The sequence below is a fragment of the Triticum aestivum genome, chromosome 1B, assembly GCF_018294505.1.
Source record: "Triticum aestivum cultivar Chinese Spring chromosome 1B, IWGSC CS RefSeq v2.1, whole genome shotgun sequence".
Lineage (NCBI taxonomy): Eukaryota > Viridiplantae > Streptophyta > Magnoliopsida > Poales > Poaceae > Triticum > Triticum aestivum.
This window is the reverse complement of record NC_057795.1, coordinates 653,801,412-653,828,632: the sequence shown is the minus strand read 5'-3', so window position 1 is coordinate 653,828,632 and position 27,221 is coordinate 653,801,412. Positions and strand designations below refer to the sequence as shown.

At 47.3% G+C, this 27,221-nt stretch overlaps 1 long non-coding RNA gene across 2 annotated transcripts; it reads left to right on the top strand.

The window, feature by feature from the left end:
- Nucleotides 1-7,679: 7,679 nt before the first annotated feature.
- On the top strand, nucleotides 7,680-23,981 carry LOC123145690 (uncharacterized). Of its 2 annotated transcripts, XR_006472371.1 has the most exons (5): nucleotides 7,680-8,179; nucleotides 8,617-8,711; nucleotides 8,817-8,948; nucleotides 17,916-18,016; nucleotides 23,767-23,981. It is a non-coding gene; the product is annotated as an uncharacterized lncRNA (long non-coding RNA). The 2 variants fall into 2 exon arrangements; XR_006472372.1 differs by lacking the exons at nucleotides 17,916-18,016; nucleotides 23,767-23,981 and adding an exon at nucleotides 15,615-15,741.
- Nucleotides 23,982-27,221: the final 3,240 nt, after the last annotated feature.

Below are 27,221 nucleotides of genomic sequence, written 5' to 3'. Positions count from 1 at the left end.
GTTGGGGCCAGAAGTGTGCTGCCAGTGGCACCAAGCCACCAACCAGACAGGTCCGGGCGGCGGTGGCGAACGAGGTTGGGTCCGGCTGAGGCGCGCCAAGGCATCGCCCAAGCCCAAGCCCGAGACTCCGGGCAATCAAACTCGGCAGCCCCCCCCCCCCCCCCCGGGAGATCTTCTTCGCCGGCAACGAGCAGTAGCAGCCCACACGGCTAGATCCGCCGTCCTTTGTCCGCCCCATGCGCCGGTCGCCGGTGGCTGCCACATTGTTTCGTTCATCTTCCGAGTAGCCGCACGCGGCGGTCCCTGCCCTCGCGGTCTGAGTAGAGGGTTGTTCTTCCTGATGGTGGTGCGCACCCGGCGATTGCGCGTCCTCCTGGTGATGGCGCTCTGCCGTCGGCGGTGCCTTTCTCCCAACTGTTGCGCCCTTCAACCCCTACCCCTGACTCAGGATGCAAGCCGAGCGGGCATCGGCCAGCCCACACTTGCCAACGCCGGTGTTCACGGTCCTGGCGTACCAACATCTTATAGCTAACCTAGGCAAGATGCGCCATGCAACTGTGATGAATGATTAAATAGAGAGCAGGTAGACGTTGGTGCAAGCTGACGTGCACCACACACCGGCCAGAGTGTATCCTTTGCCGTATTATTCAGGTCCCGATCAGGTTCCCTCTGCCAGGTGGCGCACATGAACGGTCTCCGGTACCTCTACCCGGCGGCGCCGCCCCACCGCTAGCCGTGGACATGCCGCATGCTCATCGCCGCATCGCACTCTTTACCACGGGGTGCGCCACCACAGCCACCCGCCCTCAGCTGATGCACACAGCCCGACCAGCTCGGTCATGATGAGCTCCATGGCACGCCTGGTGTTGCCGCTGGGGCACACATTGAGGAGTGCACGCTGTGTGGGATGAGCCTATTATATAGTACGGTCGCGCACCTCTGTCACGTCGAGAAGGACAAGAATTCTCAGGAGAGTTTTCTCCGTTTCGCGGGATACGCGGGACTGTGCGGCGTCTGCTGAACAAAACGGTCAGACCGTTTGAGACCGCTTGACATGATGCGATTGGCCCGGCGGCCCTTTTGCGGATTTTCTTTGCGGGACGGCGCAGCGATTTAGCGGGCAGTCCTACGGCCCCTCTCTTGCATCCGTACCCCTGACCCATTGAGTCATTCCGGTTTGCTTTGAATTTGATGTTTAACTGTATGACTGGATTTGGAAGTCTTGGTTTATCTTGAATTCCCTCTGACTCCTAATCATCTGTGTGCCTTCCTATACCTCCACTAACTTTTTTCTTAGTATATCATAGTTGTTTGATTATTGGCAAACAAAACAACAAATCCTTTTTATCTGCAGATTTATCCGGCAACATAGAGAGGAAGCTGCAAAGAAGCTCCAAGTGGATGTAGAGGTACATGTATATATATATATGTGTGTGTGTGTGTGTGTGTGTGTGTGTGTGTGTGTGTGTGTGTGTGTGTGTGTGTGTGTGTGATTTCAGGACGACTACACTCAAAGTTTTCATGAAAACTGCTAGCACTACTGGAATTCTGGGCTACGCCGAGTGCCACTGACACTCGGCAAAGGGCCGAAAACCGCCGGCAAAGCCTTTGCTGAGTGTCACCCTCGGCAAAAGCCACCTGGCGTACACCTCTTCGGCAAACAGGAGTTTGCCGAGAGCCAGAACACGAGCACTCGGCAAAGACTTTGCCGAGAGCCAAACAGTATCACTCGGCAAAATAAAGTAGCTAACGGATAGCAGACGGTGATGGCGCCTCCTGACATGTGGGACCAGGGGAGCAGGCCGAGGGCCTTCTTTGCCGAGTACCACTCTCGGCAAAGAGAGCCAGTAGGTGGCTGACACGTATCAGCTCCTGACATGTGGGGCCAGGCGAACAAGCCGAGGGCCAACTGTGCCGAGTGCCACTCTCGGCAAAGCCACCCAGTAGGTGGCTGACACGTGTCAGCTCCTGACATGTGGGGCCAGGCGAACAGGCCGAGGGCCAACTGTATCGAGTGCAACTCTCGGCAAAGCCACCCAGTAGGTGGCTGACACGTGTCAGCTCCTGACATGTGGGGCCAAGCGAACAGGCCGAGGGCCAACTGTGCCGAGAGCAACTCTCGGCAAAGCCACCCAGTAGGTGGCTGACACGTGTCAGCTCCTGACATGTGGGACCAGGCGAATAGGCCGAGTGCCAACTTTGCTGAGAGCCACTCGGCAAAGCTGCCCAGTAGGTGGCTGATACATGTCAGCTCCTGACATGTGGGACCAGGCGAACAAGCCGAGGGCCAACTTTGCCGAGAGCTGCTCTCGGCAAAGAGAGCCAGTAGCAGGCTGACACGTGTCAGCTTCCGATACGTGGGACCAGGAGAAATAGGCCGAGGGCCATCTTTGCCGAGTGTGACTCTCGGCAAACTGAGCCAATAGGGGAGGGCCACGTCACTTCTCCTAAAAGCCGTGAAAATACTTTGCCGAGAGCCACCGTCGGCAATCCTTTTTCCTTTACCGAGAGGTATCTCAGTAAAGTTGCCAGGAGGGCTACAAGTTATTATCTTTTACCAAGAGGCCTCTCGGTAAAGGTGTCAGGGTATACTGTTTGGTATATGTTTACCGAGAGGCCTCTCAGTAATGGGTACATTCTGGTCCAGTTTCACAGTTTTTACCGAGAGCCGCCCTCGACAACGGTGTGCCCAGGAGCCTTTTTTCACTGTTTCTGTTTCTTTCCTGCAGCGAAACATACACAACAGCAGCATATAGTTCATCACTCATAGAACATGTCACATATAGACATCATTGAACAAAAGAAGCAACGATTGATTCTGAAAAACATTCCACATAAAAGCAATAGTGCATAAAAGCAATAGACCACAAGTTTACAAGTCTCAAGATGCAAGAGTTCTCAACATACAAGGACCAGTTTCAAACATAACATAACATGAAGTTCATGCGATTTTGGAGATCGGAGTGATAACATCAACATTAGAAGGCATCATTCCGTTTGCTGCCCCAACTCTATCAACCGGGTGATGACGATCCGCCGTCTCCAGGTTTAACCTGGGAGCATTACCTACACAACAAGGATGAGCACGATGTCACCATGGCCACTCGGGTCATCAATGTTTTTCTGTAAGTATCTTCGCTCCGACCACTGCATTTTTTCATATCCAAATCCTTGCTTGTGTGGATGGTGAGAAGATGCCATATGCTTTCTTGTAGCAAACATTTGCTTGCGTGGATGGTAAGCAGTAGAAGGCGATCAAAGGCATCATGAAATCTGCCCGAAAGATACTCTCTGACACCAAGCACACGCTGCGGTACAAAGCCGTGATGCAGTGTCGGCCGCTCGATGAGAAGGGAGAGAAGATGACAAGGAAGACTGCTTGCCAGACCAACTTGTCGCGAGAAGAATACCTGTCAGTGGTAAGTGACTACATCGGTTGCTAGTACTTTGATTCATCCCTCTTGTTCCTCAATTATTCGATTTTGTCTGACTAGGTGAAGGAACCCTGGATGAAGGACGATTGTTGGGAGGCCCTGGTTGACATGTGGTGTGACCCAGCATGGTAGGCGCATCATGTGGAGAAGGGAATCGAACGAGCCAAAATGCCAGGTCCGGCTCATGTCCAGGGGAGCCGGAACCTAACCGCTCTCAAGCAACACATGATATGCGGATTAAGATGTTAACTTTTTCGCACGGTGCATCTTGGTTCATTCAACTTGATGGTTAATTTTGCAGGAGGCGATGATTGGTCGACCGGTCCACATCCTAGAAGCCTGGAAAGAAGGCCACAAGGGGAAGGATGGCGCCGAGTTCTGCAGCGAGTCGGCGGAGGAGAAGTGGGGGACCTTCAAAGAGGTCTTCCAGGAGGTGCACGAGCAGGAAGCCGAACCTACGTCCAAGCCCCTTGACCCTGAGCTTCTCATCATTGCTGGCGAGGGAAAGGGCCATGGCCGCCACCTCCTTTGCAATGGGGCGATCGCCACCTCCAGGCATCGCCACCTCCAGGCATCGCAAGCTGCACGAGATACGCGCGTCGAGCACCAGCTCAACTACGTCCATATGGAGTCGCCCAACCGCCGCATCACGTGAGATAGCATCCTAACCTTTTATTTATGTCCATGCCTCGAAATAGCACCGTTCCAACCTATATGAGCCTAATGCCATGTTACAGGATTTAATGGCGCAACGGGCTGTTGAAGAGGAGCAAAGGCGGCAGGCTGAGAAGGACTTCATAGAAAAGGAACGGGAAGACACGATCAAGAGGTTGAAGCTGCTTGAGGATCAACTACAGGTAGAATATTATCTAAACTAGAGTAGAAGATTCATTACATAGGGACGAACCACCCTCACATGACTCTACTCTTATAGGTTCTTATGCAATCTCGAAGCAGTGCAAGTGATGCCCCTCCTCCTCCTCCGGAATGTTAACCCGATGGCCTCTCCTCCTCAAGATGATCTATATATGAACAAGTATACTTCTATTGTGACGTGCACGTATTTTGCAAGTAGTGACAATATGTATGAATTTGCGACTTGTGTGTGAGGTCTACTAAGATAATACATTCGACTTGTGTGTGACAATATATGGATTATCCCTAATTATGCATATATATGTGGACTAGATCAAATTATGCCTATATATGTGTGGACTAGATCAAATTATGCCTATATATGTTCAAATTGCACTGTAGTTGTTTTTATCTGCAGGGATCAGAAAATAAATAGCTTGACAGCAGAATGGATGGGAAAGATTTCCGAGAGCAACACTTGGAAAACGTACCGAGAGCACCTCTCAGAAACATGGTCGTCTGGGGCACTACTGTTGTGCCACAACTTTTCCGAGAGCAGCTCTCGGAAAAGAAGGAGAGCATTGCCAAGACTAGCTCTCGTCAAAGCTATGTAAACTGTCAGCTCCCATGTGGGCCACGCTGTCCTACTGGTCAGAAGGATTGCCGAGAGCTGCTCTCGGCAAAGATATCGTCATTTTTTCAAAAATATTTAGCAAGTTATTTAAACATTTTACTGATAAATGTGACCAGTGGAACCACATGTCAGTTAGAAAGAACACACACAAAAAAATATAGGATGTTGCATATGCTTTGCCGAGAGTGACACTCGGCAAAGTGCGCAGTAACTGACGAAGCCGTCTGTTGCGGACGGGCATGCCACGTGGCTCCTCTTTGCCGTGAGCGGCTCTCGTCGTCTGCAGGGTTTGCCGTGCGGTGCCTCTTTGCCGTGAGGCAGTGACGGCAAAGATGGCAGTTTGCCGTGAAGGTGGGTTTGCCAAGAGTGACACTCGGCAAAGCTTGCTTTGCCGAGTGTCCGTGTTTTAGTACTCAGCGAAGAGCATTACACCCGGCGTGTGTGAAAATTCCAGCAGTGTGAGGCGGCGGTGAAGCTGGTCGTGCACGGCCACGGACATGGCCGACGCCGTGGGGGCCGTGAACTGGCGCCCCACGCTGCCGCAGTCACCGGAGCGCGAGACGTTGCCACGGGTGAGGTGGTGCAGGAGCCTCCTACCTTCCAGGGACCGGCCCACCACTGGACGCCGCCGCGCTACATCGACCTCACTGGCGACGAGGATGACAACGACTACACGTGAGGAGACGACGACAAGCACGGCACCGGCAGACACATCAGCATCGCGTGGGCGACACTTTTGTTTTTTTCTTTATGTTAATTATGTTTATGTTAAGAACTATGGTAGGGCCGTGAAGACTGTTTAATTATGTTTGCGTTTATTTGTATTTTTTCGGCATTTCTTTGAGTTTTTGCAATTTTTTTATATCACCTCCACCCCGGACATGACATGGGATGCGGCCGCGCGTTGGACGCACCAACACGGCAACAGCCCCAAACAGACGAAAGCAGGTTAAAACGGACGTTCGTTTGGGGTCGTGAGCTGGAGTTGGCCTTAGGAGCTTGGTCGTGGGTGCCCCCATCTCTCCCCAATTCAGGAGAACAGGAGATAGCTATCCATGGCAGAAACAACATCATAAGTTCTCTCTCTCTCTGTGTGTTCAGATTGCAACTCCCACCGTTTGACCATTTTTTTTACTTGGTTATAGTTTAATCTCTGTAAAAAATATTGTGCTGCTTTGGTTCATGGAAGCAGAAGTCCTTGAAGTTGTAAAGTTCAAACCCTAATATTCTATCACTATTATTGTTTGGATTCTAGGGTTGTTAGCAGATTGAATTTGAATATTAATTTTTGCAGGGGAAATGAATCTTTAGTAAGTTTGGGCAAAAAGGCCACCGGAAGATGTCCATAGTCATATGCATGCATCACATCGACTTGATGCTACTATTCTTTACTCTCTCAAGAACATCAGTAAGTATGTATCAGTGATAGCAAGCAAATGTTGGATGCCCTCACTGTTTACTTCTGATTGGCATATAGGACTATGTGCTTGTCCTGTAAACACATCTCCAGTTTTCTATTACTCCCTCCGTCCCATAATATAAGAACATTTTCCAAACTAACAAAGCTTGAAAAATGTTCTTATATTATGGGACGGAGGGAGTAATTCTTTGGTACAAACGGTATGCATGTAGCACTTCGTAACTGTTTCCTTGTGAAAATATCACTGTAACATTATGTTCTATTTAGTTCCCAGAAGTAGTACTTGGTTGCAACTTTAAAAGACCAGATGAATTCTTCTATGGGGCGTCACTAGGCATCAGGCTACTGACGCTTTGCAACTATCAGACCAGTCAAATGCCGTAGGATTGAGTTAGTCTCCAGCATACGATGAGGCCTGGTAAAAGGAGCGTCCGGCTATTTAGTATGGATAATTATGATTTATTGCCATAACTACTACCTTAAATTACGGCTGACTAGTACAAATGCCCGTTGCACTGGGCACGGGTGATAAATGTGACAGGACTTGCTTCATGGGTACTTTTTTGCCACTTTATATATCTAATATTTAATTTAAATAAATTTTGAATGTGAAAATTTCCTTGTTTTTATTAAAACTTAATATTTTCATTAAAAATGTAAAACCTTTTGAAGAGTAGTATAAAAAATTATGTAAATCGGCACATTTCTCTATGAAATATTTTTATGTAAATTAATTATTTTTATTTTACATTTTGAATTTTTTTGTAGTTAGTAGTGCTTTTTTGGGTGCTTTTTAAGTGTTTTTAAAAAAAGCATGAACATATTTGTTGAAATATTTTTAAATTATCTTTATATGTGTAATTTTGTTGGCATTTCTGTTTGGTAATTTTTATACTTTTGTAATCCAATTGTTTAAACATTAGAAATAAGGTTACACCGAGTATTTCTTTTTGGACTGTAATTTGGACTTATCCTAACAATGTTTGTGATGACCTATTGAGCTCCTAATTTTCATTTCATCCTATTAAAAAGTATCAACTTTTTTTTTTCAGTAAAACACGATATTTTATTTCTTTGAGTATGTTTTTTAGATTTTCGAGAATATTTTTTAGAATTGAATTTTTTATGGTGAAAGATTTCTTTGGAACATTATATTGCATGTCTTATTTATTTAGCACTACTTTTGTGTTTGGTCCATTGATTTTTTATTTTTGAAACTATGGTCTTGAGAGCGTTTGTGTTATTTTTGGTAGCAGCTAGCTCAGACCTCAGAGTCGTTTGCTCTAAAAGAAAAAGCCCACGCTGTCCATTCCGTAAGACCCCCCATCCCCGGCCACTCCATCCGTCTCCTCTGCCCTATGTGAAGACGCGCTCCTCCTCCGCCTCAACCTGCTCCTCCACGGCGCTCACCGCCGCCTCGCCGCGCCTCTCATTCAACTCTTCTTCCCTCAAGGCTCTCCAGGGCCTCCTCCGCTCTGACCCGGCCGCGCCCTCCTCGTCCCCGCCGCAGCCGCCGCACACGGCCCCGTGCTCCCCTTCCGCCGCCCGCGTTTTCCACCGCGTCCGCGTGGCCGCCTCAGCCCTCCGCGTGCTCCGCACCCTTCAGGCACCGCCCGCCGCCGCCGAAGCCGACCGCCGCGTCTCCCCCGTCTCCGGGGGTCCTTCCTGTTCGCGCCGGCGGCGGCTTTGGAGTTTTCGGGGGCGTTTCTTGGGTGGCTGGCCGAGCCATTTCTCTAGCCACCGTGACACCGCGAGGAAGCCTCGCGTCCGGTTAAGGAGCTTATGTGCTTTGGTGCCACACCCACCCGGTGGTTTTCAGGTCTGACTGAAACTGAGGTGAGTGAGGACTTTTGGCCTTTGATTGTTTATTAACAGCTTGTTTCTTTCTGAAATTTCCGTTCACAGCAACTTAGAGCCACTCTCTGTGCAAATTAATAATGTACTATCATTCTCCATTTTTAAGATTGATCTGGAGCTACACAAGTCAAATTCAGAAGGCCAATCTGCAACTACACGCACGCCTAGCTAGTTTAATCTTGTTCGGGTTGTGATTTTCTCCGGCGCATTAGTTTATTCCATCAGAGAATGCCAGCTCTGCAAAACGATGTTGTTTCCTTTAGTCAATTATGTTATCGATTGTTTAGTCTCAATTCCGGCGTTGGTTTCAAAATGTCGAGGATTAATTGTTTGTGGATGTAAAATTAGTGGTTTCTAGAATGTAAAGAGCAAGTGTTTTCTATACCAATTTGATAATTTATCTTTTCATACCGCAGATTGGTCTGGATGGAATCCCTATGGTTGATCCCAGTAGGCCAGTACAAACAGGACCCTAAGGATTTATCCCCTCGATACACTGACGAAATGGGAGGTTTGTTCATCAGGATCTTTTCAGAATTTTTTGTCATATTTTCTCATTATTGTTATGGTACTTAGTAGTTATGGTACTCTAATTGTTGACACTTTGCTTATTTAGGTTTTGGATTCAACTGTAATTGTGATTTGCGCGAAAACTTTGGTATACATTGAAGCAAAGCTAACAAGGCTGAAGTCGAACAACTATACCTCCAATGCTTTGCTTGATACTGTGACAGTAGCAACATTCCAGGTATTAGAACAGCACCATTATCTTTTCTGGTTACTTTGTAAGGTTAAAGTAATATACATATGATTATCATGTGAGTAGTCTGCTACAACAAAAGAATGAACATAGCAATCCTCATTGCTGCATTCATGGTCACACACCACTTCCATGAAAAAGACATGCCACGGTTCTTTGGTAGATGCCACCATACTGGTTTCATCTTTCTGAATCCACTAAATAGAACAAAAATTGAACAAACAAATGAGTCTTGCCTCCTTGAAGATGATGAAGTACTGAATTCTAACTGCGAATTTGTCACTTGGCTGCAATGTTTCTGTAGAATCCAAGTAATATGTTTAAGGTTAAAAAGTAAGCAATGCAATTTGAAATATAAAAACTTTAGTTTTTTTAAACGATGATCCTTTCAAGTAGTAGTTGAATTTTGAAGAAGAAATTGAAAGGTTGTATTACCTATTTGGTTAGGACTTCCTTGTAGACAATATTTTTCGCATATGTCCCGCTTGTGCTGGTCCTTTCCTTTTCCTTTTTCTTCTCTCCCTTTGTGTATGTGTCGTTTATGTTGTTCTTTTTCTTCTTCTGCTTGCTCTCATCATGTGTACCTGTTAATACCTTTATATTTGATGTCGCGGTTGCTCTAGATAGTGCGACATATAGTTGACCATGTGAGAAAACGGGTTAAGGCCTGTAGATGCCGACATTCGGTATTGTCTGGCCTTGTGATTTGTTAATTGTCATAGCAAAACTGAGTTTGATTGGAAATTGTTTCCTCTTGAAACTGAACGGAAACATGTCATCGTCAGAGGGGCATAATGGTATCCTGGGCAGGAAAACTCGCATTCCAGAGTGTTGTCTCACCACAATCTCTGGTCAATTATATTTTTTTGAAATCCGCGTACGACCAACCTCGTGCCGTTGCATAGTCCATTAGCAGGGTCGATGTTCCTGAGTAGTATGATTGGGCAATTAATTTTGAGCTTCAACATATGTGGAGGCAGTCCATTTGGGGTGAGAGTGTTTAGGAATTCTGGTGGATAGTAGTTATGTGGGTCGTCTTCTACCGAATCAAAGCTGTGATACACCATCTCCTCCCCCTGGATGCGATCAATCATTTTTAGGTTGATTATGTCTACGGAGTCGTTCCTTGTTGATAGAATTGCTCTTGACGTGATGTACTTTGGATCTTTTAGGGAAGCATTGTCCATTTGGTAGACATTGTCGATGAGCATATCCAGGCCATTGTCATCCGTCTTATTTGCCACACGTATACTTGTTGGTAGTAGTATTTCACCATCTTCATTTGTCTCCTCTGTTCCGTTTCCAATGCGTAGGAGGTATTCCGCGAACCAGTTGTCGTTTTGAGCCCTCATGTTGCGCACGAGCTTCAGTTGACGCATTGAACTCCAGAGCTCGGACCTGCGTAGTGATGCATCTACTATCTGAGCTCTTGTTCCCTTTCGAACAACAGGTAGCACTTGCCTAAAATCGCCTCCAAATACTATTGCTTTTCCACTGAATGGAAGTTCTGGTCTGTCCATTATGTCCCGCATGCTTTTGTCTAGCGCCTCCACTGTCTGCCTCTTGGTCATGGATGCTTCATCCTAGATTACCAGTGATGCTGCTTTGAGTAGCTTGGCTGTCCCACTCTGTTTGGTGAATCCACAAATAGCCCCGTCGTCTACTTTTAGTGGAATCTTGAACCTTGAGTGTGCGGTCCTCCCTCCGGGCATTATGGAAGCAGCAACACCGGAAGTGGCTGTCGCCACAGCAATCTTGCCTTGTCCGCGTCTTGTGGCCAAGAGCGCCCTATAAAGAAAAGTTTTTCCCGTGCCTCCAGGTCCATTGACAAAGAATATACCTCCTCTTTGGCGGTCAATTGTTGCTAGGATTTCATCGTAGGCCTCCTTCTGCTCCTTGTTTAGGTTCTTATGCAAAGATGCGTCCTCGTGTTCCACCTCGATGGAGGTCTCCTCGATGATCTCCCTCGGTATGTCGTCTGTCATCTCATGCTGTTCGTCGATCTTTGGAAGAGGAAACGATTCTATGTCTTTTCCCATCGAGTGCAACATGTCTTTGATATTTTTCAGAACCATCTGTTTGACTGTGTGCTTGCATTTGCAATTTTTGCTGTAGTCCTCTGACATTGCCTCAAGGTGCTTGTTCCAGAGGCTACGTACGTCGCTGGTTTCGCAAAAAACCAAGATTGTCGCAAATAGCCTTCGCAGCGATGATGGCATTCTAAACAACTCCGCTTCTGTCATGCAGTCGTCCAATGTGCTATCTGCCTCAATGAGCCCTCTTTTTTCTGCAGCTTCACAAAAGGTTGGCATTACTTGTCCATCGACTGTTCGTAGGTCTTCGTAGCTGGTGGCGCCTGTCACGTGGTTTAGGAGGACCCGAAGATAGTATCGTTCTCCTTCGGCCGGGTGTGCTGCGATGATCCTGCCAACCTGGAACACAGCGGCTCGCTTCCTCGGTCGCCAAAACTTCCCCTGACTGATAATGTTCCGGAAAATCTCTGTATAGTATGCCTCGTGCTTTCTCATGTGAGCTGTTTGCTTCAAAGTACGCAGTCAACATTGATCTTTCCGTGCCTTCACGGTCGATAACATTCTGTATTTTCTCCATGGCATGATATGAAACCATGTGCATATTTGGGAGATGCAGCTGCAGTTGCAAGACTGGTGGGTGCATTTTGCTTAGTTCGAAGCCATATATTCTCCACAGTGCTTCAGGAGGTGTCACCCACCGGGCGTCTCTGTACTGCTTAATCTCGTCGATTTCGACTTCCTCTACTTTGTCAGTTACAGATACGGATGCTCGGTTGTGGCCCTTGTAGATGTACTTGAAGAGGTACTTAACGGCTTTAATGCTTGAGCATACCTCAACATTTATGTGGCACTTGAACATCCTTAACAGATAGGGATTGTAAGGAACCACCCACCTGTTATCTAATATGCAATTTCGGACCATTTCAGTCCGGCCGTCGTCGCGTCTCCTATATATTGGGTAGGAGTCCTTGCCTTGAATCGTAGTTTCGTTAAATGGCCTTGGATAATTATTCTTGCATGACGGACGATTCTTTGTGCATGGACACAATTTGTTCAATGCACCGCAAGGACCATGCATCATATGTTTGATTACCATTTTGTATAGTTCTGGGTACTTGTGCTTGTTAGGGAGCTCGGCGGAGATGATTCTGTCATACTGCTCTGGACATGTGTACTTGTATCTTCCAGTCATGATGAGCAAAAAGTGAGCATGGGGTAATCCCCTCTTTTGGAACTCTACGACATATGTATATGCCTGAACCTTTCCAAGAATGCCCTTCTTGAATAGTTGTTGCTTCATTTCTTGTAGCTTCGCCCTAAAAACACGAACGACAATGTCTGGGCGATCTTGTGGTGTTTGTCCAGTCTCTAGTTCACGTGTGATCTCCTCCCAGTTGGGGTTGCAGGTCATTGTTAGGAATACGTCTGGCTTTCCATATTTTCTAACTAAAGCCATAGCGTCGAGATACCGACGAAGTCTATCTCGTGGCCCTCCAATAAATGACGAGGCAAGTACTCTCCGTTTTCGGACCGCATCTCCATTTTGTTCTCCAACTTGAATGCTGTCTAGAAGGCCTTGGTATAGGTCAGCCCTTATTTTCTTTTGATTGTGCCCGATGTAATCCAGTCTGGAGCTTTCAATCTTGATGTATGTATCTACAGCAAACTGCTGGAATAGGCGTCCAGCCGTCCACCATGCAAAATTGGGTTGAATATGCCTGGTCGTGTATGGAATTTATAGCAGTAGTATTCTTTCATTGTTACCCATAGGCCACTGACCGAATCTGTGCAAATATTGCAACATAAAAAGCTAGTTGCATAGGTGGTAGTATATGAAAATTGAATTTGAATGTAATAGTATTTGAATTTTTTTACCTGGGTCATCATCATTACTGATATTTTCAGCACGAATATCTTCCTATCGTGTTTCCCTCTTCGGGATTTTCCTATGCCAACCCAATTCAGCTCTTGGATAGAATAGAGGATATGATAACGGATCATAGCACCCGTAATATGATCGAATGTGCTCTTTTTCGTTGTTGTTTCCATGTAATATTACATTTCTGTCATAAGTATCTCTTCTTTCATTTCCTTCAATCCACACTGCAGCTACCTCTGAATTGATTGGCTCGTTGTATGTTCTTTGGTCCAATCTCTGGTTAAGGTTCAAGATCAGTCTGTAGTCCTCAAGGTTTTGGGCTTGTCCCAAACTCCTAAACTGCTGAGAGTACGGGTTACCGCGTAGTATGTCTGTTATTATTGCCATCACATGCTTGTCTTGCTTGTACATTTCCTCACGGCAACGGCGGTATCGATGCTCTAAGCTTGGATCATCGTCTTAGAAGTATAGTTCTAGATGCTTTGGATCTGAGTGACTATTACCAATTGAGTGTATGTTGTGATATATTTGACCATGTGCTCGAAAGGTGTAAATACCGGCCGTTCGCATGTCTTTTGTATCTCTGTCGAGCTGGCAATATAGTGTAGTAGACGAGAAGTGCCCATTGAAAAATCTTATATTTTGCCGAAAATGTCTTGCATCAGAGTCGTTGCTTGTCCAAAGCCTCATAAGTTCCGGTGGTGTATTTGGATTAGCTAGTCTTATCTGTCCTTTTTTACAGCATAATCCTTTATTTTCATACTTGAATTTGGTTGCAACGGGAGAAAAATAGACATTTTGGCCTTTTTGCTAGTCTTTCCCTCATAATATGGAATACTCAGCAGGGGGCTAATCCTCACAGAAAAGCATAACTCGAGGCCCCTAGCAGACTTGTACGTACTACTAAATATGCAATACTCGGCAGGGGGCTAACCCTCACAGTTCGCTACTAACGCTGACAATATGTATCATGTCCTACAACTTTTGAATCGCCAAGGTCCTTAAGCTAGGACAAAAGTATATAGCTACATGAAAATTAAAAAGAGATCAACATGCTAATTGCTAAATCATAGCACATCCTGCAGAATGGGATATGTAAATCTCGAAAAAGAAGACATGATACTGAAAGATGAGCAACATCAAATCAATTATCTAAATTATGATCAAACACTGGAGATACAGGATATGAGAACAGCACTGAGAATGTGAATGTTGTGAAACTTTAACATGATTATGCAGTACCTACTGAAGAGCACCTTTGTGACATGGAAGTAACTACCATATATATATGGTCATCTTTTTTCTCTGTGAGCAGATCCAAATCAACCAATGATATATGAAACAACCCGTGTCTCGGTAGGCATATTTGTAATCAACATATTTATCGTATCTTGATGCTTCACTCTTGATTCTCTTGAATCCATCAAGAATGGTCTTCTGTGCGCAGACTTTTGTCCTTCATCTACTAAAAACCTGATGTCACCAAAAACACGGATCAGCTTGTACACAAAACATTACATCACTGACAAATTTCTAAGATCAATATATACTCCTCGTTGTGAAGAGTTAGAGCATATCCAAACTGAGAAGAGATAAAACATATTCAAACTCCTAGAGAGACGTATGTATTTCTAGGAAGCTTAGGCCGGGCTACAATTATGTATGTAATGCCTCGGGAAAATCAAATGAAACAACAGCAAGGGCTACCTCACCCTTTGGTGCAACTGTTGCACAATGTTGATGCCTGGGAGGAACATGTTGCCAAGAAACGGAAGTTTTGTTTTCATAGAAAAGAACTTGTTTGTGACTGAAAGTATTACCTTGGGTGCGGTATGGGCTATCGTCATCTTGGTCTGCCGATGTGCTCTGCTCCCGCGGCAGCTGACGAGGTGGTTGTCGTGATCATCATTGTATAATGGTTGTGTTGGTTCATTTGTTTCTCTGATGCTTGGAAACATTGAGGAGAGGATTTCTGTCCAGAAAAGATGGTTAGTTGTACAGACAGATTATATTTACTTGGAGTGCGAGTATTATATAAAATTGTGATTTATTACCGTAAGTCATGACTTGTGGTTGCTCCAGAGGTTCTTTGTTTTCGTCGGTGTTTTTCGTCATGGATGCATCTTGTTTTGATGATACGGAAACAGTTTGCCTCTGTCTTCTCATGAATTGTTCGTTACGATGGTGTAGCAATGTTTGCCTTTTTCCTGCTGGCACATTATCCCTGTGTTTTACAGCAAATGTACTAACCTCTTGTTCGGTTGCGACATATTCAGGGTTCTCCATTGCAAGTGAATCTTTGGACGGTGTGTTGCGCTCCATTTGACGGCGAGCTTTATTTTGTTCTACTTTTGCTTTCTTTTGTTCTGGCTGCATGCTTGCATATTTTTGTTTTTCTTGTGCGCATTGTGCTGCCTTCTGTTCTGCTGTTTTCCCTGAATCTTTCTTTTGATGATAGGCCTCACGGCGTTTTTTGAGTTTGTCCTGCCTTTCTTCATCGGTCATGCGTTCATTTCCACTCTTTATACCGCTCTTGATCTCTCTTTCTTTTTTGTTCCTTAGCATTTTTCAGTTTCTCCTGCCTTTCTTCATTGGTCATCCGTTCATATCGCTCTCTATCTCTTTTTCTTCTTTTCTCCTGCACATCCATGGCTTCCCTGCATCAAAGTTTGTATAGGGTAGTTCATTAGAAATCTAGATGATAGAAACCACCTGTTTTATCATTTTATGAACAATATGCAGGGGCACGGGCATCATCTACATCAAAGGAACATACTTGACGGCTCCTTTGTTTTGGTTGGCGCTGTAGCTTGGAGATTGCTTGGCGTGTACTAAGCTGGTGGCACTTTTTTCTCTGGGCGTTCAATCTCTGAGAGCTGGGTAATTTATATTAGTATAGAACCTATGGCAGTCCGAGTTCGTGTATGCTTCCCGATTAGTTTTCTTCTTCCACGACCGAGTCCAAGTTGGTGTATGTTTTCCATGTCCGAGTCCAAGTTGGTGTGTGCTTCTGATTGTATTTTTCTCGTCCACGTCCAATCCAGTAGGTTGGAGTATGTTTTGAGATTTGTTCTAAATTTACTTTTTTTTGTCTGGGCGTCCAAACTGAGGGCCTCTTTGATTCGCAGGATTGCAAATACACAGGAATAAGAAAAATGTAGGATTGAAATGAAATGCCCATTGGATCCTATAGGATTTGATTTTGTTTGATTGTATCACATGAAAAACAAAGGATTTCTTTCAAGAGGTTGGAGTGGATGCTAGAATTCCTATGAAATATAGTACAAATGAATCTATTGGAAAAAAATTCTATGGGATTCAATCCTGTGAATCAAACGATCAACGTGGAAAAAATTCCTATGGGTTCTAATCCTTAAAAAATCCTATGAAAATCCTTTGAATCAAAGAGGCCCTGAGTATGCTTTGAGATTTGTTCTAAGTTTGTTTACTTTTTTCGGTCTGGGCGTCGTAAGCTGGGTAGTACGTACTGTACTTTATATTAGACTGTTTTCTTCTTACACGTGAACGTCAAAATGTCAAACACATCTGTCAGCCAACATGAAATCGTCAAACACATCTGCTTGGCGACCCTTTGACGTGACTCACTTGCCTTGAACGCGAACGTGAGCTTATACGGCTTCATCCACATCTTTTTGACAACTCTTTGCTGCGACTGGCCTGCCATGGCGCGCAGGCTCTATTGTACATCGTCACTGTATGGAGGCAAAATAGAAATTTAGTCATTTTTATGCAGCTTATATTGACACATAGGAAGCTGAGCCAATTTTTGGTGGCTTGGCGTTGTACAAGACACAAAGGCCTTTTTTACTCTATGTGAGGGACTAAATGAAATCATAAAACGACCTTTACAGGCCCCTTAATAAAACCTCTACGTGAGCGACGGTTCATTTTGTTAATTATTTACGGATCTGTTTTAATTTTTGTGAACATATTTTTAAATTTCATGGACATTTTTCTAAAATTCCCGAATATATATGTAAGCGACGGTTCATTTTTTTCATTATTTACAGATCTATTTAATTTTTTTGAACATATTCTAAAATTTCATGAACATTGTTTAAATTCCTGAATATGTTTTGAATACTGCATCTTTTTCAAAAATCATGAACATTTCTTGTTTTATGAACATTTATTTGAAAATCGCACATTTTGTTTATAATAAGCGAACAATTTTTTGAAATCATTTTCATTTTATGATTTTCCGAATGTTTTTCGAATTCACAACCAGTTTATGATTTCTCAATTTTTTGTTTGAAACTCGCATAGTTTTGAAAATCATGAACATTTTTTGTTTTCTAAAAACATAGAGCTGTTGTAAAGATGAACTAAACCAAATTACTCTCAAACTAAAGAGCAAGAAATTGGGATATAGTTTCCTGTAGAGTAATAGTTCCTGTATGTGCAGCAATTCAGTTGCCTTGTGAAGTAATAGTTGATGCCATGCTTGTAAGTGGGCTGGTGTCATGACCTTAACAGTGCAAAGCTTTGCATGTAACATTCATATTTTATTTTGAGTTCTTCAGCAATTACTTGTGAATGTTTCAGCACTAAACTGTATTTGGCTGAGTATATCAATATTCAAACTTGTTTGTGTCGCTTTCACTGTTTTGTGAGCCTTCAATCGCTCTAGTGTTCACATCTTTTATCTTGGATACTATATCTGTTATTCGACCTGACTGGACGCTTATTTATGATTATCACAGCCAGAAATGATATTTTGTTATGTTTGTTGTTGATTTCCTTAAGAAACAAAGGAGTTTCTGCCAGAATTTGGAACATTTCCTGGACTTGTGTTATTAATGTAGTGTGACCATCTTTATTTCCAACAACATATACTATTAGCAGATGTTGGAATTCATATTGGCTTTATACAAAAGAAAATCTTTTCCTATAGTATTGTTCTATTGGTGAAGTGAATATTAAAATAATTTATCTCGAGGAGAAACTGGAAGAATTCCCGATCTTGATGAATGTATACCTCGGTTTGTGAGGATCTGAAGAAACCCCTTCTTTCTGTTGCAGGTACTGGAGCAAGATTTCTTATATCTGGGTGAGGGCACCAATCAATGTTGGGACAAGGAATCTCATCACTGCAACAATATATAGCTACCACATTGGACCAGGTGCGTTTATCTTGAGCATAGCTAGACGAAAAAACATATTTCCTGAGCTGGCATGTTTAGGTAACTTGACCCATCTTGTTTATTTTGTGAAATTTAAAGTCAAAATAAGGGATGTATTCACCAGCTAGTCAATCTCCTTCCAGGAAGAATAGTACAAAAAACTCTATGCTTAGCACACACCTGCTATGGAAAGTACATAATCGTTAAGCCTAGGTACTTGTCATGTGGGGCGCTGCATACAGGCGCGGGCCGCGCGCCCAGGAGCAGCAGCCGACGGCCACATCTGGCGAGGCGTGATCGGGGCAAGGAGTCCTGATCCTACGTTGGTTCCTAGAGTCCAGGAGTAGTTTGTTAGGCATAATTTCCAGTTTGTTAGAAGCCCATAAGGCCTTTATATCATGTAATCTGCACCCTTTGACGCAGGCAATAAATCATTATCTCCTACCTCTTCCTCTACTCCTAATCTCATCTCCTGCACCATTGAGCAGTTAGGCAAAAACCCTAACGCTCCTATCAACCGAGACTACGAACTACGTAGTCGAGGTCCTGCTGTCTTGGACACCGAGGTCCTTGACAACTTGGTATCGGGTTCCAGGTGATCCTCTTCCTCGTCCACGCTACCTCCGCAGCCCGCCTCCGACCCTGCGTCCGCGACAAGCCCACCTCCATCGCCACCATCCGCCTCCACCTAGGTTACTTCCGCCATGGCAGAACCAACCACCGCTTATCTGGCCAAGATGATCAAGGCCTTGACTGCAACGGTGGCGTCCCTGCAGATGTTCGTCGCCGCACTGCAGAAGGACAAGTCCGCCTCCTCGTCGGGCGCTGACGGGGGCCACGACGGGCAGCACCACAATGATCGACCACCCCGGTTTCAGAAGATGGACTTCCCCAAGTTCGACGGCAAGTCCGGTCCTCTCGCATTCATCAACAGATGCGAGTCCTTCCATCAACAACGGATCGCCGAGGAGGAGAAAGTGTGGATGGCGTCATACAATCTTGAGGGTACTGCCCAATTGTGGTATATGCAGGTCCAGCGCGACAAGGGCACACCTCCGTGGCGCCGCTTCACCGAGCTGCTCAATCTCCGCTTCGGGCCACCTCTGCGCGCTAACCCGTTGGGCGAACTGATGGCGTGCAAGCGCACGACGTCCATCGTCGACTTCCAGGAGCGGTTTGAGGCGCTCCTTCCCCGGGCAGGCTCCTTATCGGAGACACAGAAGGTTCAGATCTTCACCGCGGGACTCCAGCCACCCCTCAGCCTCGATGTGGAGATTCACAACCCGCAGTCCCTCGCCGTCGCCATGAGTCTCGCCCGCAAGTTGGAGCTGCACGACCAATGCGCGCTCGCCTCCGCGCCACCGGTTCGTTTTCAGCAGAAGGGCATCCTACCAGCGCCCGTACCACGCCTTGCGCCCCCCGCACCGGCACCACCAGCCGCACCCCAGCATGGCCCCAGTCTGCCGGAAGGGCGCCAAATCAAACGCCTGTCATAGGCGGAGATGGAGGAATGCCGTCGCCTGGGCCTATGCTTCAATTGTAATGAGAAGTTTTGCAGGGGCCACAACCGCGTGTGTCAGCGCATCTTTCTCCTCGACCTGGCGCCAGACGACGACGACGACACGGCCTCCGCCACCGCTGATGCCTCGCCGGCCGACCCTCAGATCTCACTCCACGCAATCTCCGGCGTGCGCACGAGCGAGACCATGCAGATGCATATCACACTCGGGGGGTGTCTCCCTCCTCACCCTGATCGACTCCGGCTCCACCCACAACTTCATCACCGAGGAGGCGGCCGCCCGTGCTACACTGCCATCCCCCACCCCCGAGAATATGCGCGTAACGGTGGCCAACGGCGAGCGCGTTCCGTGCCAGGGCGCATACCGCGCAGTGTCCTTCCACATCGACCAAGAGGCGTTCTCGGGGGATTTCCTCGCCTTGCCGCTCGCGGGCTACGACGTCGTCCTGGGCACGTAGTGGCTTGCGACGCTGGGACCGGTCCCGTGGGATTTCCGCGCCCTCTCCATGACGTTCTGGTGGGGGGGGCATCGGGTGTGCTGGCGCGGCATTGCAGGACCGGCGGGACCAGCCCTGAAATCATGCAGCGGCCACGACTTCCTAGACGCCATCATCACCGAGTTCGATGGCATCTTTGTCGAACCCTCTGGCATGCCACCACCCCGCAGCCGCGACCACGGCATCACCCTGCTGCCCGGTTCCGCCCCGGTAGCCGTCGGTCCGTATCGCTACCTGGCCGTGCACAAGGACGAGCTGGAGCGTCAGTGCGTCGCCATGCTCGCCCAGGGCATCATCCGGGCGAGTTGTTCCACATTCTCCTCGCCGATACTGCTGGTCCGCAAGCCCGACGGGTCCTGGCGCTTCTGCATCAACTATCGCGCCCTGAACGCCATCACCGTCAAAGATGCGTTTCCGATCCCGGTGGTGGACGAACTCCTCGACGAGCTCCGGCGCGCTCGTTTCTTCACCAAGCTCGACTTGCGCTGCGGCTACCACCAGGTGCGGATGCGCGCAGAGGACATCCCCAAGACCGCCTTCCGCACCCACGACGGCCTCTACGAGTTCCTGGTGATGCCGTTCGGCCTCTGCAACGCGCCGGCGACGTTCCAGGCACTCATGAACGATCTGCTGCGGCCGTACCTGCGCCGTTCCGTTCTCGTTTTTTTGACGACATCCTCATTTTCAGCGAGACATGGGCGGACCATCTCCGACATGTGCGCACCATCCTCACCGTCCTGCACCAGCACCGGCTCTTCGTCAAGCGATCCAAATGCGCGTTCGCCGTCGAGTCGATCTCCTACCTGGGTCACACCATCTCCATTGCAGGAGTGGCCACGGATCCGGAAAAGGTGCAGGCGGTACTACCGCAAGTTTGTCAAGGAGTTTGGCGTGGTCGCCGCGCCCCTGACGACCCTCCTTCACAAGGACGACTTCTCCTTGTCGCCGGAGGCGGCAGCAACTTTTACCACCCTCAAGACGGCGGTCACCATGGCTCCCGTCCTCGCGTTGCCGGACTTCACACGTCCGTTCATCGTCGAGTGTGACGCCTCTATGTACGGCTTCGGGGCCGTCCTTCTTCAGGACCAGCACCCGGTGGCTTTCTTTAGCCGGCCGGCCGCGCCTCGTCACCGTTCTCTGGCAGCATATGAACGGGAACTCATCGGCCTGGTGCTCGCTATTCGTCATTGGAGACCATACCTCTGGGGGTGCCAATTTGTGGTAAAAACTGATCACTACAGTCTCAAATTCCTCCTTGACCAGTGTTTGGCAACCATTCCGCAACACCATTGGGTCGGCAAGCTACTGGGGTTCGACTTCACCGTGGAGTACAAGGACGGTAGTACAAACACGATGGTGGACGCCCTTTCCCGCCATGATATGGAGGAGACGTCGGTCATGGCGATATCTGGTCCTCGCTTCGACTTCATCGATCGCCTCCGGCAAGCTACGTCAACCGACCCGACGCTCGTCGCGCTGCGTGAGGATATCACGGCGGGTACGCGGCAGCAGCCGTAGTCGCTCTCCGACGGCCTCGTCACTTTGAACGGCCGCCTATACATCCCGCCGTTGTCCCCACGACTCCAGGAGCTCCTCATCGCAGTGCACGACGACGGGCACGAAGGCGTCCTGCGCACCCTGCATCGTCTCCGCCGCGACTTCCACGCGCCTAACCTTCGCAAGACGGTGCAAGAGTACATCCGCGCCTGCGGTACTTGCCAGAGGTACAAGTCCGAGCACTTGCACCCCGCCGGTCTGCTGCTGCCGCTGCCAGTGCCCACGGGCGTGTGGACTGACGTCGCATCGACTTCGTGGAAGCGCTCCCTCGCGTGGGCGGGAAGTCCGTCATCCTCACCTTGGTGGATCGCTTCAGCAAGTACTGCCACTTCGTGGCGTTAGCCCACCCGTACACGGCAGAGTCGGTGGCACATGTGTTCTTTGCCGAGTTCGTGCGCCTCCATGGCGTTCCGCAGTCCATGGTCTCGGACCGCGACCCCGTCTTCACCTCGGCTTTTTGGCGGGAGCTCATGCGCCTCACCGGGACGAAGCTGCACATGACATCGGCGTTTCATCCTCAATCGGATGGGCAAACGGAGGCTGCTAACAAGATCATTGTTATGTACCTGCGTTGTCTCACAGGGGATCGTCCGCGGCAGTGGCTACGGTGGCTTCCCTGGGCCGAGTACATCTACAACACCGCCTACCAGACGGCGACCCAAGAAACTCCGTTCAAGCTCGTGTATGGCCGTGACCCTCCCACTATTCGCTCTTACGAGCCAGGCGACACGAGGGTGGCGGCCGTGGCAAAAAGCATGGCGGAGCGAGACGAGCTACTCGCTGATGTCCGCTATCAACTACAGCAGGCGCATGCGGTCTACAAGTCCTACTACGACAAACGCCATCACGACGTCAGGCATATAGTGGGCGATTGGGTGTGGCTTCGTCTTTGCTAGCGCGCCGCATCTTCTCTCAACTTGCCAACCAGGGGCAAGCTCAAGCCACGCTTCTACGAGCCATACCGCATTTCCGAGGTCGTCAACGACGTCGCCTACCGCCTGGAGCTACCAGCGCGCTCGCGCCTCCATGACGTATTCCACGTGGGCCTCCTCAAGAAGTTCTTCGGCACGCCTCCAACTGCACCGCCGGGTTTGCCTCCGATCCACAACGGTGCGGCTGTCCCGGAACTAGAACGCGTGACTCGTTCACGCCTAGCACGCGGCGTTCGCCAGCTCCTTGTCCACTGGAAGGGTGAGGCTGCATCATCTGCAACATGGGAGGATCTTGACAGTTTCATCGAGCGCTACCCCGCTTTTCAGCTCGAGGACGAGCTGCTCGTCGAGGGGGGGGGGGGAGAGATGTCATGTGGGGCGCTGCATACAGGCGCGGGCCGCGCGCCCAGGAGCAGCAGCCGACGGCCACAGCTGGCAAGGCGTGATCGGGGCAAGGAGTCTTGATCCTACGTTGGTTCCTAGAGTCCAGGAGTAGTTTGTTAGGCATAATTTCCAGTTTGTTAGAAGCCCATAAGGCCTTTATATAGCAGGCAATAAATCATTATCTCCTACCTCTTCCTCTACTCCTAATCCCATCTCCTGCACTATTGAGCAGTTAGGCAAAAACCCTAGCACTCCTATCAACCGAGACTACGAACTACGTAGTCGAGGTCCTGCTGTCTTGGGCACCGAGGTCCTTGACAGTACTTAAGTTGTTTTAGTAAGATCTACGAATTTGTATAATAAGTCTGCACAAATGTAGTCCTTGAAAGTCAAATTAAATAGCTAGATAAGCATTGCCCATTAGTTGTCAGATGCCAAAAAGTGAAAATGACCTCAATGAGATGCTGACAATACTGCAAATGCAGAAGAATGAGTGATTTATATAATACATAATACATAATTGTTTAAAGACAAATAGATGCTTCAAACGTTTCTGCTACCTCAAGATCATGCGTACCCTGTTTATTTTTTTTTGCCTATGCCAATAGAGTAATTTATCTTATTTTTAGTGAGAAGAAACAAACGCCTTTGTTGACCTATCAACTCCTTATGGAGATGGTGGGCCGGCTGTGGTGATCTCAGCCGAGAATCAATGTTAGTGTTAACACATGGCTATGGAATTCTCTGTATTTATTACTGTTTATATTTTTAAGAATGTGATGATCCTCTATGTTGGAATTTTTCTAGTGTATTCTAGTTTCTAATACTGTATTATAATGGAGAATTGTTTAACTTTTGTAGGAAGCAAACAAAAGGACTGCACTCACACGGAACCATGAAGCCAACGATCTATGTCAACCAGATGTTTTAGATTTCATTTTGTACAATTGATGTCCCATATGTTTTACCTTCTGTGAACCTGGTGCATGGTGTCATGGTGGTTATGTTTAGAACAGACTGAAGTGTATGTATGTTACAAATAGTTAATGGAATAAAAAAATGTTTGTTGCACCTGATGTGAGCCTGATGTATGGTGTCTTGGTGATTATACTTAGAACACATGAACTATATGTATGTGACAATCAGTACCATATGTTAATTAAAGTTGTAGCTGGATGAACAAAATGTTGATGAATTGTTGGTCGGCAAAGAAAAACCCTGTTTGATTGTTGGTTGGCAAAACAAACTTCGTCTAACAGTTAGTTGGCAAAGGCTAACGCCAGGCCCAACAAAATGTTGGTCGGGAAAGAATACCTGTCCATTGATTAGTCGGTCGGGAAGGGCCCATGGTTGGCCCAACAGACTGTTGATCGGGAAAGGCCCATGGCAGGCCCAACAGGCTGTTGGTCGGGAAAGATGCTCCATAGCCGTCAACCAGTCGGTCGGGAAAAGGTTTTCCCGTCTGGACTTTCCCCATCAGACATTGTCGGTTGGCAATAGTCTTTCCCGTCCTACTGTCTGTTGGCGAAACTTGTATTCCCAACCAACCTGTCTGTCGGGGATGTAGTGTTGGTGTACTGGGTGGCGAGGTGTGTGCCATAAAGTCGTCAAGATCATCGTCCACGGGACAAAGATGAGTCGAGGAGTTGTGCAAGTTAGCATGACTGGTCGTTGAATCATCGTCATGTCAGTGAGTCAACGTTGTTGTGTCCGAGTGCACGCCTTTGTAAGGATACGTTGAAGATGAATGTGTGTCTTGATGGGAAGATCAAGTTCAGCTATGTGGGGGTGGTAAACCAGTGAAGATGAGTTTCTTCAATGAGGTCATGTCTCTATATGATGTTGGAGTGCATGGTGTATTGCACAGAGCGGTGTGATCCACAATGAGCCAGCATGTCTTGCTAGGGTGGATGGTCAAGACCACATGTGGTTCCACATGGTTCCACATGTGGTTCCAGCATGTGGTTCCACAAAATTGAGAAAAGATTGTTGAAAATATCTATCAATAATTTGATTTGTCGTGGTGCGAGAAAATTCAAAATTGATGAGCATAGCAGACCAAAGTCAAGATTAGAAAAAGATTGGGCTACGCGTGTGACTATTGCCAAGTAGTATGGTGTCAAGTATTGCCCGTTTTGCTTCGCCATCTAGAAATACTATCAGGTTCAGAACATTAGGTAACGCAATGGTTCATGTTACATTAGATAGATGCCAATGAATACACCAGTCCACCTATGGCCCGCCTGCGATCGCCTGGCCGCCTCCCACCTGACCCCCACCGAGGACGATGCCGGCGACCGGCGGGCCGCCCAGCAGGTTGGGCGGACCACCGAGGCAGAAAACTACGCAGAACGCGAGCCCCGTGATGATGCCGAAGATGACGGCAGCGGCCAAGATGAGGATGAGGGCGGAGAGGACGACGTCGGCCACTGGCCCCACGCCAACCTGCAAGTGAAAATGCATTTTCAATGCGATTGTCCGGAAAATTACATTTTTGTATGTTAATAAGAAAATTAAGCCAAGAAGGAAACGAAGGAAATTAACCACTGGCCAAATCTTCATCGACGCGGGAGAGAAGTGCACGTCGCGAACCTGCACATGAAGAAAATTCAACTGAAATTTGGTGTCATAAGAAAATTGAAACCACACAGTATAAACAAATTTGCCAAACCCCACAAACCCAAAAAACCATACTTGAGAACCTAGGCGGCACCAAATCAATTGGTTAAGACATTTAATTAAGATTGTACCCTACTCTTGGCACTGTGCTTCAAAATGAACCTACTGGAGCCATATGTTCATAAAAAATGTACGGGTGTGTACTGTGTAGCAAAATATATATGTGCAGATCGTGCAATGACAAAAACATACTATGTAGTAAAAGGTACATTCCACAGTCAAGAGTCTTGTTTTTTGAAACATCTGAATTTTTGTAAGCATCTAGAAGTTGCACTGTGTACTATTGCTAGCTACAGGTCCCCCAAACTGATGGCGTCAACAACATTTTTGTAAACATATATTATTTTCAGTTGGCATACCCAGATCGAGCAAGATCTGAGGATGCCGGCCTTATGAACCAAACCGGAACGAGGAGCGCATATGTTGTATGCTACTGTAGATCCTTAGAGAGAGCGCACAAACTAGTCCCAATTGACCCGAAAACAGAGCTAGCAGCGTAAACGATTTGTATGGTTTGGACAAAATCAGGGCAAAATCTCTGATCCAGATAATTGCGGACTCAGCCTAGCAAGACAGATCCGATTCCATGGTCCTGGAACACCCAGTCACCTAATCCCACCGCTCCAATTTCAATTCCATGATGACAACTTCACTACGCAGGAATCTAGGTAAAAAGAATTACAGTACTAGCTTACAAGTTACAAGTGCTGGACGCAGGAAGCCGATTCGCCTGGCCGGCGGGGTGAGCGGGGGGCGTGCAGACTGCAGAGGCCGAGAGAGAGAGAGAGAGAGAGTGAAGATGATGAGGAGGGGAGGGGACTGAAGATGCTAACCACACGGCCGGGCAGAGGCTCATTCTCTGAACCAGCTGTCCCTCCCTGCTGCTAGCTCGTGGGCAACTGCAGTCTGCGCAAACCATTTTTACATTGAAACAGCATGCAGGCAAGCAAGCACCTGGCCTGTTGCTCTCGTCTCCTAGCTCCTCAAAGCATAGCCAGCCTGGGTCGTTCACTCCCAAACACATTGCCCTGCACATTAATTTTGAAATGAATTCCGCAGCAAGTTAAGGCTCGGGAGACAATATAACAGAATAAATAACCTAATTTTGAGCTTACCTGTTATACGATGTTTCGACGCTATTTGTGAAATGTGTTGCTTTGTGCCTCGAGCAATTACCCACAAAAGTAATCAAAAGCCGGTTGGACACATACCAAAGTAGACCAAAAAAAAAAAAAGACCAAGCAAACAGGATCATGGTAATCCACCAAATGTAACCGCGACATTATCCAGATATCTTGTTACTGCTCTTTTTGGCACTTTGGTATGTGGCTCTCCAAGGATCGAAAATGCCGTCTGCCGTGTTTGCACGAATTTTGTCCGGTTAGTTCAATTAGTTGTTGAAATGTATGTGGACAGCGTTGGATGGCGCACTTCGCCATCATTGTCAGCGGACAGATGCCGCAACAAATTGCAGGTCAGCGTTGGAGATGCCCTTAGTACATAGATTAAGCCTAAATTTCGGCGTCATATCTTTTTTTCAAACCACACAGTATAACAAATTTGACAAACCCCACCAAACCCAAAAACCACACTTCCGAACATGGCCGTAAAAAGTCACTTTCATTCACACCCAATCC